A 14,483-nucleotide genomic window follows, 5' to 3' on the forward strand; every position below is an offset into this window, starting at 1 on the left:
TTGTAAACGCTATGGGCCAGATTTATCACGACTCTGACAGCTCACTCCACTTTCACATATGGCTAAAGTCAGTTTTAGCCAAGTCAGATTTATGATCGCCCCTTTAAGACTGTAATAAATGTGGTTTGACGGTAGCAGTTTATCCGTCAGTAAGCAGCTTTACAAAAGTCGCACGTTTTTTTGGAAAAGTCGCATGTTCTATTAAAAAGTCTCATAAGATAAGCATGGTCCTCACTGGAGTGAAGTTGCGACTTTTTTGCGACTTTTTTGCGACTTTTAAAAAAAGTCCCAATAGTAAATCTGTCTAGAGATTCATTTACATACGAAAACACGCCCACTTTCAGAAAACTGGCGAGCATAGTGCAGAGCAGAAAAAAGTCGCAAATTTGTGCGCAGTTTTAGCCTTTGGGACTTTTTTGCGACTTTTCCACTCCACAAAAGTGACTTTGCCTAATGATATATCTGGCCCTATAACTTTTGCGCAAACCAATAAATATACACTTATTGCATTTTTTTTTATCAAAGACATGTAGAACAATAGATTTAGAGAAAAATTTATATAGAAATGTAGTTTTATTTGAAAAATTTTACAACTGAAAGTGAAAATTGTTTTTGCAAAAAAACAGTAAATTTCGATTAATAACAAAAAAATTTAAAATGTCAGCAGCAATGAAATACCACCAAATGAAAGCTCTATTAGTGAGAAGAAAAGGAGGTAAAATTAATTTGGGTGGTAAGTTGTATGACCGAGCAATAAACCGTGAAAGTAGTGTAGTGCAGAATTGTAAAAAGTGCTCTGGTCATTAAGGGGATTTAAGCTAGGGGGGCTGAGGTGGTTAAAGTAATGATGGCCACTTGTTTTTCTTTACTTAGCTTCTTTTTTCTTGCCATAATACAAATTCTAACAGTCTATTCAGTAGGACTATCAGCTGTGTATCCACCTGACTTCTCCACAACGCAACTGATGGTCCCAACCCCATTTATAAGGCAAGAAATCCCACTTATTAAACCTGACAGGGCACACCTGTGAAGTGAAAACCATTTCAGGTGACTACCTCTTGAAGCTCATCAAGAGAATGCCAAGAGTGTGCAAAGCAGTAATCAAAGTAAAAGCTGGCTACTTTGAAAAACCTAGAATATGACATATTTTCAGTTGTTTCACACTTTTTTGTTATGTATATAATTCCACATGTGTTAATTCATAGTTATGATGACTTCAGTGTGAATCTACAATTTTCATAGTCATGAAAATAAAGAAAACTCTTTGAATGAGAAGGTGTGTCCAAAGTTTTGGTCTGTACTGTATATATATTAGAAAAAGTAAGGCAGCACTAACCTATAAACAATACTGCGGGTGAAAGCTCAAAAGGGCAAGCTTACCCAAAAATCCAGTCCAAAAAATAGAGCAGCACTCCAGGATAATGTGGAAAATAGTGGTTTATTCACCCATTGGTGACGCAACATTTTGGTTCCAACATGAAGCCTTTCTTAATCAATGTGAACAGGACATTCAAAACATTATATGTCCAAAGGAAATTACATCATAGTGTCATGTGATCACACATCTCAAGGAAACCATTAACCCTTGCTGTGATAAATTGCAGAATCAATATGCACAACCATGCTAAAATCTGTATAATGTGTTCAAAATATACATAATTATACGTGAGAACTGTGCAAAGATGCTTATAAAGTGCATGATGACCAACAATGATCATAATAAATATACACAATTGATATATGCATTAATATATAGTGCATGAAATGACTAATGATACAAAGTGTGTGTGTGCAGCTGATGGATGTGATGAATGGAAACACATAGTAGAGGGCGTGGGCACAGACACACTAACCAGCAAAAGAACGATCCCGATCTCATGCTCAATGCCGGACACAGCGTACCCTCATCGTAACAGCGCATGCGCCTATAACCGCACAGAGTATTGCCATCATAGAAAATCGCATCACTGATAAAGAACATGTACAGCGTCCAGCTTTCCCATGTATTCCCAATTGTAGAAGTGGCAATGCCGACAGCAGCCATAGCGCATGCGCCATGACATAACGTCAGCAACCATTCCTCAATGTGGAATACAGAAAACAGCAATCAAGCATGTCAAAACGTTACTTATTGGATCTATGTGCGGAACAGGGGGCACCATTAAGCACCCACAGTCCAGCCAAACATAGAGAAAACCTGAGACAGGGAACCGCGTTAACAGCAACCCCGCCCCAAATTAACCCTACGGATCCAGTAACTTATTAACGAGGGATCTCCTCATCACATACAAACACACCACATACTCAGGAGACTGGACATAACGTAATTGCACCACGGACTAATATATATTATGTGCATATAAATAAAACATAGTGGGGTAACCTAAATATCTTCAAGCAGAGGGGGTTGAAATGATGCTGGCAGTGTGTCATGTAGATCGTCCTCCAATTGTATCCCCATCAAGACATCCATATGTGCAATTATGTTATGTCCAGTCTCCTGAGTATGTGGTGTGTTTGTATGTGATGAGGAGATCCCTCATTAATAAGTTACTGTTTGTGTATATTGATTCTGCCATTTATCACAGCAAGGGTTAATATTTTCCTTGAGATGTGTGATCACATGACACTGTGATGTCATTTCCTTTGGCTATATAATGTTTTGAATGTCCTGTTCACGTTGCTTCAGAAAGGCTTCATGTTGGAGCCGAAACGTTGCGTCACCAATTTTCCACATTATCCTGGAGTGCTGCTCTATTTTTTGCAATATATATATATATATATATATATATATATATATATTATATATTTATTTTGTGCCATACATTTTTTGCAATTACAAAAAAAATTAATATATCAATTCAATCTCTATTTCAGAAAGGATTCAAACTCCCAACCTTGTACATGGCAAGGATGTTAACCACAACACTATAGAGCTACATGGTAACCTGCCCAGAAATATAAAATAAGTCTCGGGCTGAATAGGAATACTCACTAAATCAGAAACTACTATGAAGTTTTTCTGACGCAGTTTAGCATTCAGCTTTGTAGCTGAGTAGATAAGGTCCTTGCCTCTAATATACAAGGGGTTGGGAGTTCAAATCCTAACAGAAACTTTTCAGAAATTAGATTTAAATACACTGGGGTGTACCCAATCACTGACTTCAAATATGGATATAGCTTTATATTGAGTCAGAGCAGAGGAACTCCTAAGCCTAACTAGAGTCCTGACACCCTCCTCTAGAGTTCTCACATTGACTTCCATTGTGCTTGGTAGAACACCCGAGCATCGTGAAGTGTTCTACTCGAGCACACAAGCACTTTGGGGCTCGCCCAACACTAGTCATCAGTGATAACATCAACGCACGGCCAGAGTGATCACATGGTGACATCTTCATGCTCGCCACAGGTCCTTTGGCGGCTTTTCTTCAATCAACATGAGAGCGGACACCTTGCCATGCTCAAGTGGATGAGGTGAGTATGTTTTCAGCCACCATTTTAGAAAAAAATTATTCCCTATCATGAAGCGCAAGGAAATTTCACTTTGCTGTGAATAGAATTTTTCCTAAACTTCAGATTAAATTCCGTTTTGGATGCTTAGATTCGCTCAACACTACTGATAACCTTTCCAATTGGTCATCAGTATTTAAATATCAGAAACGCTTTTAAGAAACTGAAGGAGGAATAATGCTGAAGGTACACATAAACTTTTTGTAGAGTTTTTGACTGATTTTAAATTGCATGCTTTCCAATTTACTGCTACGGACTATGGCTGCCACTTGATAGTTGAAATCAATCAACAGTGGTACAAAATGGCTAGGTGTAGCCTCTGTGATTTAGGGAAGGTCAGGAAATAGAGTTGAACAAATTGATTTTATGAATCTACGATATTCATCGTCTCAACAAGAATTTTTCACCTGCTAGGGGTCTGTCCCTGCTGTTTAAGAAGCTTTCCCCTGGTGAATGAACAGTGGTTGCTCCGGAAGCAGAAGCAGAGCCACTGCACCTCCGGTGCTACTTGGAGCAGGGGCACAGGCGCCAGATTGTTATGGCCAGGTGAGATGTCCGCCCCTGTCAATCAAGCAGCAGGGATTGTTTCTTCAGTAGCAGGGGCAGCCCCTAGCAGGTGAAGAACTCCTGTGGATGAAACAAATCGATTGTCTCATCTATAATTAGGAAGCAATGGCCCACATTTACTTAGATTTTGGTGCATATTGCACCAAAATGCAGCACAATTTGGCAACCCTAGTTTTAAAGAAATTATCTTTGTCTAACACTGTTTAACCGGAGTGTGGCTTACAGGAAGGAGTGTGGCTTTCCAGGAAAGAGCATGGAGTAAGACCAGTCTCCCCACCACTTCTCAGATACTTTACAAGCTCATTAACTGTTGAGGGCAAACAATGTCACTGATATGAGGGTTACCACTGGCTGCAGGACTCAGACTTGAAGAGAAACTCTCTGAGGAGGAGGCCAGGAAGTGGAAAGTTCACTCACCAAACCAATCACTGCTTTCTTTGTAAGACTCATACCTGCACTTACCCAGGTTTCATTAGTGTTCCAGCAGCACCTGTAACTGTTAAGTGTGGGTGTCTGGTGGAAAAGAAGGAGTTGCTTCAGTAATCGGCTAACCAGCAACAGGCAACCATCAGGTAAGTGAGACTGAGTTTGTTCACCTAGCAGCTCAGTCTGTGCTGGAAGGCTTCTCTGCTTGCTGTACTGGCACATGACTTATCTGCAATGGCATCCTGACATTGCCCTCCCCTTCATTACTCTCAATCCTGTTGCCTTCCTGTATATGTGTCTTTCAATCCCTAGGCAGCCTGTGAGATGATCTGTCAGTCTTACTAGTAGTGTGACTGGACTACACTGGAAGAAGATGCCATGCATGCAGTGGTTGGAGGGTGCACCCTTTCATCCCTTGGTGTACTCCCTGGGTTTATTAGGTTCTCCCGCCTGGTGGTGGCCTTGATGTTAGGTGGTATTATTAGGTGATGGGTGATAACTCTGGAAAAGATAGGATAGGATCAGGATAGGTCATCATTGTCACTAGGGATGAGCGAACTCGAACTGTATAGTTCGGGTTCGTACCGAATTTTGGGGTGTCCGTGACACGGACCCGAACCCGGACATTTTCGTGAAAGTCCGGGTTCGGGTTCGGTGTTCGTCGCTTTCTTGGCGCTTTTGTGACGCTTTCTTGGCGCTTTTTGAAAGGCTGCAAAGCAGCCAATCAACAAGCGTCATACTACTTGCCCCAAGAGGCCATCACAGCCATGCCTACTATTGGCATGGCTGTGATTGGCCAGAGCACCATGTGACCCAGCCTCTATTTAAGCTGGAGTCACATAGCGCCGCCCGTCACTCTGCTCTGATTAGCGTAGGGAGAGGTTGCAGCTGCGACAGTAGGGCGAGATTAGGCAGATTAACTCCTCCAAAGGACTTGATTATTGATCGATCTGCAGCTGTGGGTCATTGAGCTGCTGATACTCAATTGCTCACTGTTTTTAGGCTGCCCAGACCGTTTATCAGTCACATTTTTCTGGGGTGATCGGCGGCCATTTTGTGTCTTGTGGTGCGCCAGCACAATCTGCGACCAAGTGCATTTAACCCTCAATGGTGTGGTTGTTTTTTGGCTAAAGCCTACATCAGGGTGAAGCTGTCACACCAAGTGCATTTAACCAGCAATAGTCTGTTTATTTTTTGGCCATATACTACATCAGGGGCAAGCTGTGCCTGTCACCAAGTGCATTTAACCCTCAATGGTGTGGTTGTTTTTTGGCTAAAGCCTACATCAGGGTGAAGCTGTCACACCAAGTGCATTTAACCAGCAATAGTATGTTTATTTTTTGGCCATATACTACATCAGGGGCAAGCTGCGCCCGTCACCAAGTGCATTTAACCCTCAGTAGTGTGGTTGGTCAAGCTATCACACCAAGTGCATTTAACCAGCAATAGTCTGTTCATTTTTTGGCCATATACTAAATCAGGGGCAAGCTGCGCCTGTCACCAAGTGCATTTAACCAGCAATAGTCTGTTCATTTTTTGGCCATATACTACATCAGGGGCAAGCTGCGCCCGTCACCAAGTGCATTTAACCCTCAGTAGTGTGGTTGGTCAAGCTGTGACACCAAGTGCATTTAACCAGCAATAGTCTGTTCATTTTTTGGCCATATACTACATCAGGGGCAAGCTGCGCCCGTCACCAAGTGCATTTAACCCTCAGTAGTGTGGTTGGTCAAGCTATCACACCAAGTGCATTTAACCAGCAATAGTCTGTTCATTTTTTGGCCATATACTAAATCAGGGGCAAGCTGCGCCCGTCACCAAGTGCATTTAACCAGCAATAGTCTGTTCATTTTTTGGCCATATACTACATCAGGGGTAAGCTGCGCCCGTCACCAAGTGCATTTAACCAGCAATAGTGTGGTTATTTTTTGGCCATATCCCAGTCTAATTCTGTCACTAAATCCATACCGGTCACCCAGCGCCTAAATACTAGGCCTCAAATTTATATCCCGCTAAATCTGTTGTTACCGCTGTACTGTTGTGGCTGGGCAAGTTATTTAGTGTCCGTCAAAGCACATTTTTTGTTCAGGGTTGAAATACAATTCCCAATTTAGCAATTTCATAATTTAGTGGTTTCTGCTATATCAGAGCTATTTGAAATCTATCCCTAAAAGGGTATATAATATTCAAGGTGCACATAGGGTCATTCAGAATAACTTCACACACACGCTACTGTGCATTTCCAAGTCCAATTCTGTTAGTAAATCCATACCGGTCACCCAGCGCCTAAATACTAGGCCTCAAATTTATATCCCGCTAAATCTCTCGTTACCGCTGTCCTGTTGTGGCTGGGAAAGTTATTTAGTGTCCGTCAAAGCACATTTTTTGTTCTGGGTTAAAATACAATTCCCAATTTAGCAATTTCATAATTTAGTGGTTTCTGCTATATCAGAGCTATTTGAAATCTATCCCTAAAAGGGTATATAATATTCAAGGTGCACATAGGGTCATTCAGAATAACTTCACACACACGCTACTGTGCATTTCCAAGTCCAATTCTGTTAGTAAATCCATACCGGTCACCCAGCGCCTAAATACTAGGCCTCAAATTTATATCCCGCTAAATCTCTCGTTACCGCTGTCCTGTTGTGACTGGGAAAGTTATTTAGTGTCCGTCAAAGCACATTTTTTGTTCTGGGTTGAAATACAATTCCCAATTTAGCAATTTCATAATTTAGTGGTTTCTGCTATATCAGAGCTATTTGAAATCTATCCCTAAAAGGGTATATAATATTCAAGGTGCACATAGGGTCATTCAGAATAACTTCACACACACGCTACTGTGCATTTCCAAGTCCAATTCTGTTAGTAAATCCATACCGGTCACCCAGCGCCTAAATACTAGGCCTCAAATTTATATCCCGCTAAATCTCTCGTTACCGCTGTCCTGTTGTGGCTGGGAAAGTTATTTAGTGTCCGTCAAAGCACATTTTTTGTTCTGGGTTGAAATACAATTCCCAATTTAGCAATTTCATAATTTAGTGGTTTCTGCTATATCAGAGCTATTTGAAATCTATCCCTAAAAGGGTATATAATATTCAAGGTGCACATAGGGTCATTCAGAATAACTTCACACACACGCTACTGTGCATTTCCAAGTCTAATTCTGTTAGTAAATCCATACCGGTCACCCAGCGCCTAAATACTAGGCCTCAAATTTATATCCCGCTAAATCTCTCGTTACCGCTGTCCTGTTGTGGCTGGGAAAGTTATTTAGTGTCCGTCAAAGCACATTTTTTGTTCTGGGTTGAAATACAATTCCCAATTTAGCAATTTCATAATTTAGTGGTTCCTGCTATATCAGAGCTATTTGAAATCTATCCCTAAAAGGGTATATAATATTCAAGGTGCACATAGGGTCATTCAGAATAACTTCACACATCCAATTCTGTTAGTAAATCCATACCGGTCACCCAGCGCCTAAATACTAGGCCTCAAATTTATATCCCGCTGAATTTGAATACAATACATTGGGCCAAATAATATTTTTGTTGTTGTGGTGAACCATAACAATGAGGAAAACATCTAGTAAGGGACGCGGACGTGGACATGGTCGTGGTGGTGTTAGTGGACCCTCTGGTGCTGGGAGAGGACGTGGCCGTTCTGCCACATCCACACGTCCTAGTGTACCAACTACCTCAGGTCCCAGTAGCCGCCAGAATTTACAGCGATATATGGTGGGGCCCAATGCCGTTCTAAGGATGGTAAGGCCTGAGCAGGTACAGGCATTAGTCAATTGGGTGGCCGACAGTGGATCCAGCACGTTCACATTATCTCCCACCCAGTCTTCTGCAGAAAGCGCACAGATGGCGCCTGAAAACCAACCCCATCAGTCTGTCACATCACCCCCATGCATACCAGGGAAACTGTCTCAGCCTCAAGTTATGCAGCAGTCTCTTATGCTGTTTGAAGACTCCGCTGGCAGGGTTTCCCAAGGGCATCCACCTAGCCCTTCCCCAGCGGTGAAAGACATAGAATGCACTGACGCACAACCACTTATGTTTCCTGATGATGAGGACATGGGAATACCACCTCAGCATGTCTCTGATGATGACGAAACACAGGTGCCAACTGCTGCGTCTTTCTGCAGTGTGCAGACTGAACAGGAGGTCAGGGATCAAGACTGGGTGGAAGACGATGCAGGGGACGATGAGGTCCTAGACCCCACATGGAATGAAGGTCGTGCCACTGACTTTCACAGTTCGGAGGAAGAGGCAGTGGTGAGACCGAGCCAACAGCGTAGCAAAAGAGGGAGCAGTGGGCAAAAGCAGAACACCCGCCGCCAAGAGACTCCGCCTGCTACTGACCGCCGCCATCTGGGACCGAGCACCCCAAAGGCAGCTTCAAGGAGTTCCCTGGCATGGCACTTCTTCAAACAATGTGCTGACGACAAGACCCGAGTGGTTTGCACGCTGTGCCATCAGAGCCTGAAGCGAGGCATTAACGTTCTGAACCTGAGCACAACCTGCATGACCAGGCACCTGCATGCAAAGCATGAACTGCAGTGGAGTAAACACCTTAAAACCAAGGAAGTCACTCAGGCTCCCCCTGCTACCTCTTCTGCTGCTGCCGCCTCGGCCTCTTCTGCTGCTGCCGCCTCGGCCTCTTCCTCCGCCTCTGGAGGAACGTTGGCACCTGCCGCCCAGCAAACAGGGGATGTACCACCAACACCACCACCACCACCTCCGTCACCAAGCGTCTCAACCATGTCACACGGCAGCGTTCAGCTCTCCATCTCACAAACATTTGAGAGAAAGCGTAAATTCCCACCTAGCCACCCTCGATCCCTGGCCCTGAATGCCAGCATTTCTAAACTACTGGCCTATGAAATGCTGTCATTTAGGCTGGTGGACACAGACAGCTTCAAACAGCTCATGTCGCTTGCTGTCCCACAGTATGTTGTTCCCAGCCGCCACTACTTCTCCAAGAGAGCCGTGCCTTCCCTGCACAACCAAGTATCCGATAAAATCAAGTGTGCACTGCGCAACGCCATCTGTAGCAAGGTCCACCTAACCACAGATACGTGGACCAGTAAGCACGGCCAGGGACGCTATATCTCCCTAACTGCACACTGGGTAAATGTAGTGGCAGCTGGGCCCCAGGCGGAGAGCTGTTTGGCGCACGTCCTTCCGCCGCCAAGGATCGCAGGGCAACATTCTTTGCCTCCTGTTGCCACCTCCTCCTTCTCGGCTTCCTCCTCCTCTTCTTCCACCTGCTCATCCAGTCAGCCACACACCTTCACCACCAACTTCAGCACAGCCCGGGGTAAACGTCAGCAGGCCATTCTGAAACTCATATGTTTGGGGGACAGGCCCCACACCGCACAGGAGTTGTGGCGGGGTATAGAACAACAGACCGACGAGTGGTTGCTGCCGGTGAGCCTCAAGCCCGGCCTGGTGGTGTGTGATAATGGGCGAAATCTCGTTGCAGCTCTGGGACTAGCCAATTTGACGCACATCCCTTGCTTGGCGCATGTGCTGAATTTGGTGGTGCAGAAGTTCATACACAACTACCCCGACATGTCAGAGCTGCTGCATAAAGTGCGGGCCGTCTGTTCGCGCTTCCGGCGTTCACATCCTGCTGCTGCTCGCCTGTCTGCGCTACAGCGTAACTTCGGCTCACCGCCTCATATGCGACGTGCCCACCAGGTGGAACTCCACCTTGCACATGCTGGACAGACTGTGCGAGCAGCAGCAGGCCATAGTGGAGTTTCAGCTGCAGCACGCACGGGTCAGTCGCACTACAGAACAGCACCACTTCACCACCAATGACTGGGCCTCCATGCGAGACCTGTGTGCCATGTTGCGCTGTTTCGAGTACTCCACCAACATGGCCAGTGGCGATGACGCCGTTATCAGCGTTACAATACCACTTCTATGTCTCCTTGAGAAAACACTTAGGGCGATGATGGAAGAGGAGGTGGCCCAGGAGGAGGAGGAGGAGGAAGAGGGGTCATTTTTAGCACTTTCAGGCCAGTCTCTTCGAAGTGACTCAGAGGGAGGTTTTTGGCAACAGCAGAGGCCAGGTACAAATGTGGCCAGCCAGGGCCCACTACTGGAGGACGAGGAGGACGAGGATGAGGAGGAGGTGGAGGAGGATGAGGATGAAGCATGGTCACAGCGGGGTGGCACCCAACGCAGCTCGGGTCCATCACTGGTGCGTGGCTGGGGGGAAAGGCAGGACGATGACGATACGCCTCCCACAGAGGACAGCTTGTCCTTACCCCTGGGCAGCCTGGCACACATGAGCGACTACATGCTGCAGTGCCTGCGCAACGACAGCAGAGTTGCCCACATTTTAACCTGTGCGGACTACTGGGTTGCCACCCTGCTGGATCCACGCTACAAAGACAATGTGCCCACCTTACTTCCTGCACTGGAGCGTGATAGGAAGATGTGCGAGTACAAGCGCACGTTGGTAGACGCGCTACTGAGAGCATTCCCAAATGTCACAGGGGAACAAGTGGAAGCCCAAGGCCAAGGCAGAGGAGGAGCAAGAGGTCGCCAAGGCAGCTGTGTCAATGCCAGCTCCTCTGAGGGCAGGGTTAGCATGGCAGAGATGTGGAAAACTTTTGTCAACACGCCACAGCTAACTGCACCACCACCTGATACGCAACGTGTTAGCAGGAGGCAACATTTCACTAACATGGTGGAACAGTACATGTGCACACCCCTCCACGTACTGACTGATGGTTCGGCCCCATTCAACTTCTGGGTCTCTAAATTGTCCACGTGGCCAGAGCTAGCCTTTTATGCCTTGGAGGTGCTGGCCTGCCCGGCGGCCAGCGCTTTGTCTGAACGTGTATTCAGCACGGCAGGGGGCGTCATTACAGACAAACGCAGCCGCCTGTCTACAGCCAATGTGGACAAGCTGACGTTCATAAAAATGAACCAGGCATGGATCCCACAGGATCTGTCCGTCCCTTGTCCAGATTAGACATTAACTACCTCCCCTTAACCATATATTATTGGACTCCAGGGCACTTCCTCATTCAATCCTATTTTTATTTTCATTTTACCATTATATTGCGAGGCTACCCAAAGTTGAATGAACCTCTCCTCTGTCTGGGTGCCGGGGCCTAAATATATGCCAATGGACTGTTCCAATGTTGGGTGACGTGAAGCCTGATTCTCTGCTATGACATGCAGACTGATTCTCTGCTGACATGAAGCCAGATCCTCTGTTACGGGACCTCTCTCCTCTGCCTGGGTGCTGGGCCTAAATTTATGAAAATGGACTCTTACAGTGGTGGGTGACGTGAAGCCTGATTTTCTGCTATGATATGAAGACTGATTCTCTGCTGACATGAAGCCAGATTGTCTGTTACGGGACCTCTCTCCTCTGCCTGGGTGCTGGGCCTAAATATATGCCAATGGACTGTTGCAGTGGTGGCTGACGTGAAGCCTCATTCTCTGCTATGACATGCAGACTAATTCTCTGCTGACATGAAGCCAGATTGTCTGTTACGGGACCTCTCTCCTCTGCCTGGGTGCTGGGCCTAAACTTATGAAAATGGACTCTTACAGTGGTGGCTGACGTGAAGCCTGATTCTCTGCTATGACATGAAGACTGATTCTCTGCTGACATGAAGCCAGATCCTCTGTTACGGGACCTCTCTCCTCTGCCTGGGTGCTGGGCCTAAACTTATGAAAATGGACTCTTACAGTGGTGGGTGACGTGAAGCCTCATTCTCTGCTATGACATGCAGACTAATTCTCTGCTGACATGAAGCCAGATTGTCTGTTATGGGACCTCTCTCCTCTGCCTGTGTGCTGGGCCTAAATATATGCCAATGGACTGTTGCAGTGGTGGCTGACGTGAAGCCTCATTCTCTGCTATGACATGCAGACTAATTCTCTGCTGACATGAAGCCAGATTCTCTGTTACGGGACCTCTCTCCTCTGCCTGGGTTCCGGGGCCTAAATATCTGAGAATGGACTGTTCCAGTGGTGGGTGACGGGAAGCCAGATTCTCTGCTATGGGACCTCTCTCCAATTGATTTTGGTTAATTTTTATTTATTTAATTTTTATTTTAATTCATTTCCCTATCCACATTTGTTTGCAGGGGATTTACCTACATGTTGCTGCCTTTTGCAGCCCTCTAGCCCTTTCCTGGGCTGTTTTACAGCCTTTTTAGTGCCGAAAAGTTCGGGTCCCCATTGACTTCAATGGGGTTCGGGTTCGGGACGAAGTTCGGATCGGGTTCGGATCCCGAACCCGAACATTTTCGGGAAGTTCGGCCGAACTTCTCAAACCCGAACATCCAGGTGTTCGCTCAACTCTAATTGTCACATCAGCGGTAGTCCAATCCTGGTACCCCCACCAATCACCTGTTTCAGTGAGCTGCTGCACTTACTGGAGCTCTGGTGAGCGATGCGGGCTCCCAGCTGCTTTCCAGGACATCGTATAGGGGTAGTGTTTGGTATTACAGCTCAGCACCATTTACTTGAATGGGGATGAGCTGCAAATAGGTCATGTGACTGATGGACAGTGATGTCGAGGGCCTAGGAAGAGGCTTTAGCGCACAAGGCCTCCTCTAACAGCTGATCGGTGGGGTCCCGGGTGTCACACCTATGAAGATCTAATACTGATGATCTTTTCTGAGAATGAGTCCTAAATATCTTTTCCTGGGTAACCCCTTTGACACTTATATGCTGGTTTGGCCAACTGTTCTGCATTGCTCAGTTCGGAAATTGCAGAGCTGATTGCGAGACTTATTGCATGTGAATGGTTTGTAGTCTCTGGCTCCTATCACACATTCTTACTATGTGTGTGGATGGTTTGTAGTCTTGGACACCTACCATAATTTTGATAGTTTTACACACTTGTAATCAACTTGGAAAGGTTACAAACTGTTTATAAGAAGCTCAGGGACTATTACTCCAATTATCATCATTGTTGCCATTTTCCTGTATACAGTTATAGGGAAGAGACTGCACTGTGACTTGTCTTGGAACTGTATTCTGATACTGTTGAATGTACTACAACTTTCATTCTGCACTTTAGTAAAGAGAGACATTAATTAATCTTCTACAACCGGCCTGGTTACTGACTCCAGCATGATATGCTGACCACAACACCTACACACCATACATTGCAACCATACAAAATTTTAACAGCAAAGGCACACAAATACAATCAGGCAGGTATCCCAACATTAGGGTGTATCCCAAGGGAAGATTATTCTGCGCTTCTCAAGCTGGACCTTCTCAGATGGTCATTGGGCCGACTCTATTCAAGAAAGTGGCAAGATGACTCAAGGCCCTTAAATGTTAAAGTGGTTTTCTGGGGCTTAATACTGATGACCTATCCTTAGAAAAGGTTGTCAGTATCAGATTGATCCAGCTCCATCTACCCTCGCCGATTAGCATTGGAACCAGCAAACAGGTCCATGTGTAGTGACTATGACTCAGTTAGAGTGCTGCAGTAAACATGTATGCCACTACACAGTTCCTGTGCATCTAAGTTCTTGTCAGGATTCAGACCTAGTCTAAGAAATGTTCATCAACATTAGTTCTGGAAAACCGTTTTAAAGAGATTTTCCCATATCAGTTATTTAAGGACTATTACATGGTATGCTATTAAAGTCTGATAGGATGGAAATATCAAGAAAATGAGGGTCCTTGAATTAGGGCCCCCAACCTACAATGACACATAGTAGGTGGGAGTGCTGTAAAAGATTTTGTATTGGGGCCAATGCAAGTTACGCCCCTGCTTGTAACCTCTAAGCAGGTAAATCACAGAGTAAACTTATTTCTTATTATGTCCTGAGCAGTGTCTGTATTACTTTTTTGTATGAATTAAGTGAGATGTTCTGGGTCCCATTATAAACCGTATTATATTCAAAGGCACAACTAGCCTCATAGCAGGTGTTTTAGGACCCACAACCTAAGAAACCAATAAAGAAGATATATACCTTA

At 45.3% G+C, this 14,483-nt stretch overlaps 1 protein-coding gene across 1 annotated transcript in view; it reads right to left on the reverse strand.

The window, feature by feature from the left end:
- SHANK1 (SH3 and multiple ankyrin repeat domains 1) overlaps positions 1 to 14,483 on the reverse strand; it is a 511,391-nt gene that overhangs the window by 285,587 nt on the left and 211,321 nt on the right. The window lies entirely within an intron of this gene.

Source organism: Bufo gargarizans, chromosome 2 (genome assembly GCF_014858855.1).
Source record: "Bufo gargarizans isolate SCDJY-AF-19 chromosome 2, ASM1485885v1, whole genome shotgun sequence".
NCBI lineage: Eukaryota > Metazoa > Chordata > Amphibia > Anura > Bufonidae > Bufo > Bufo gargarizans.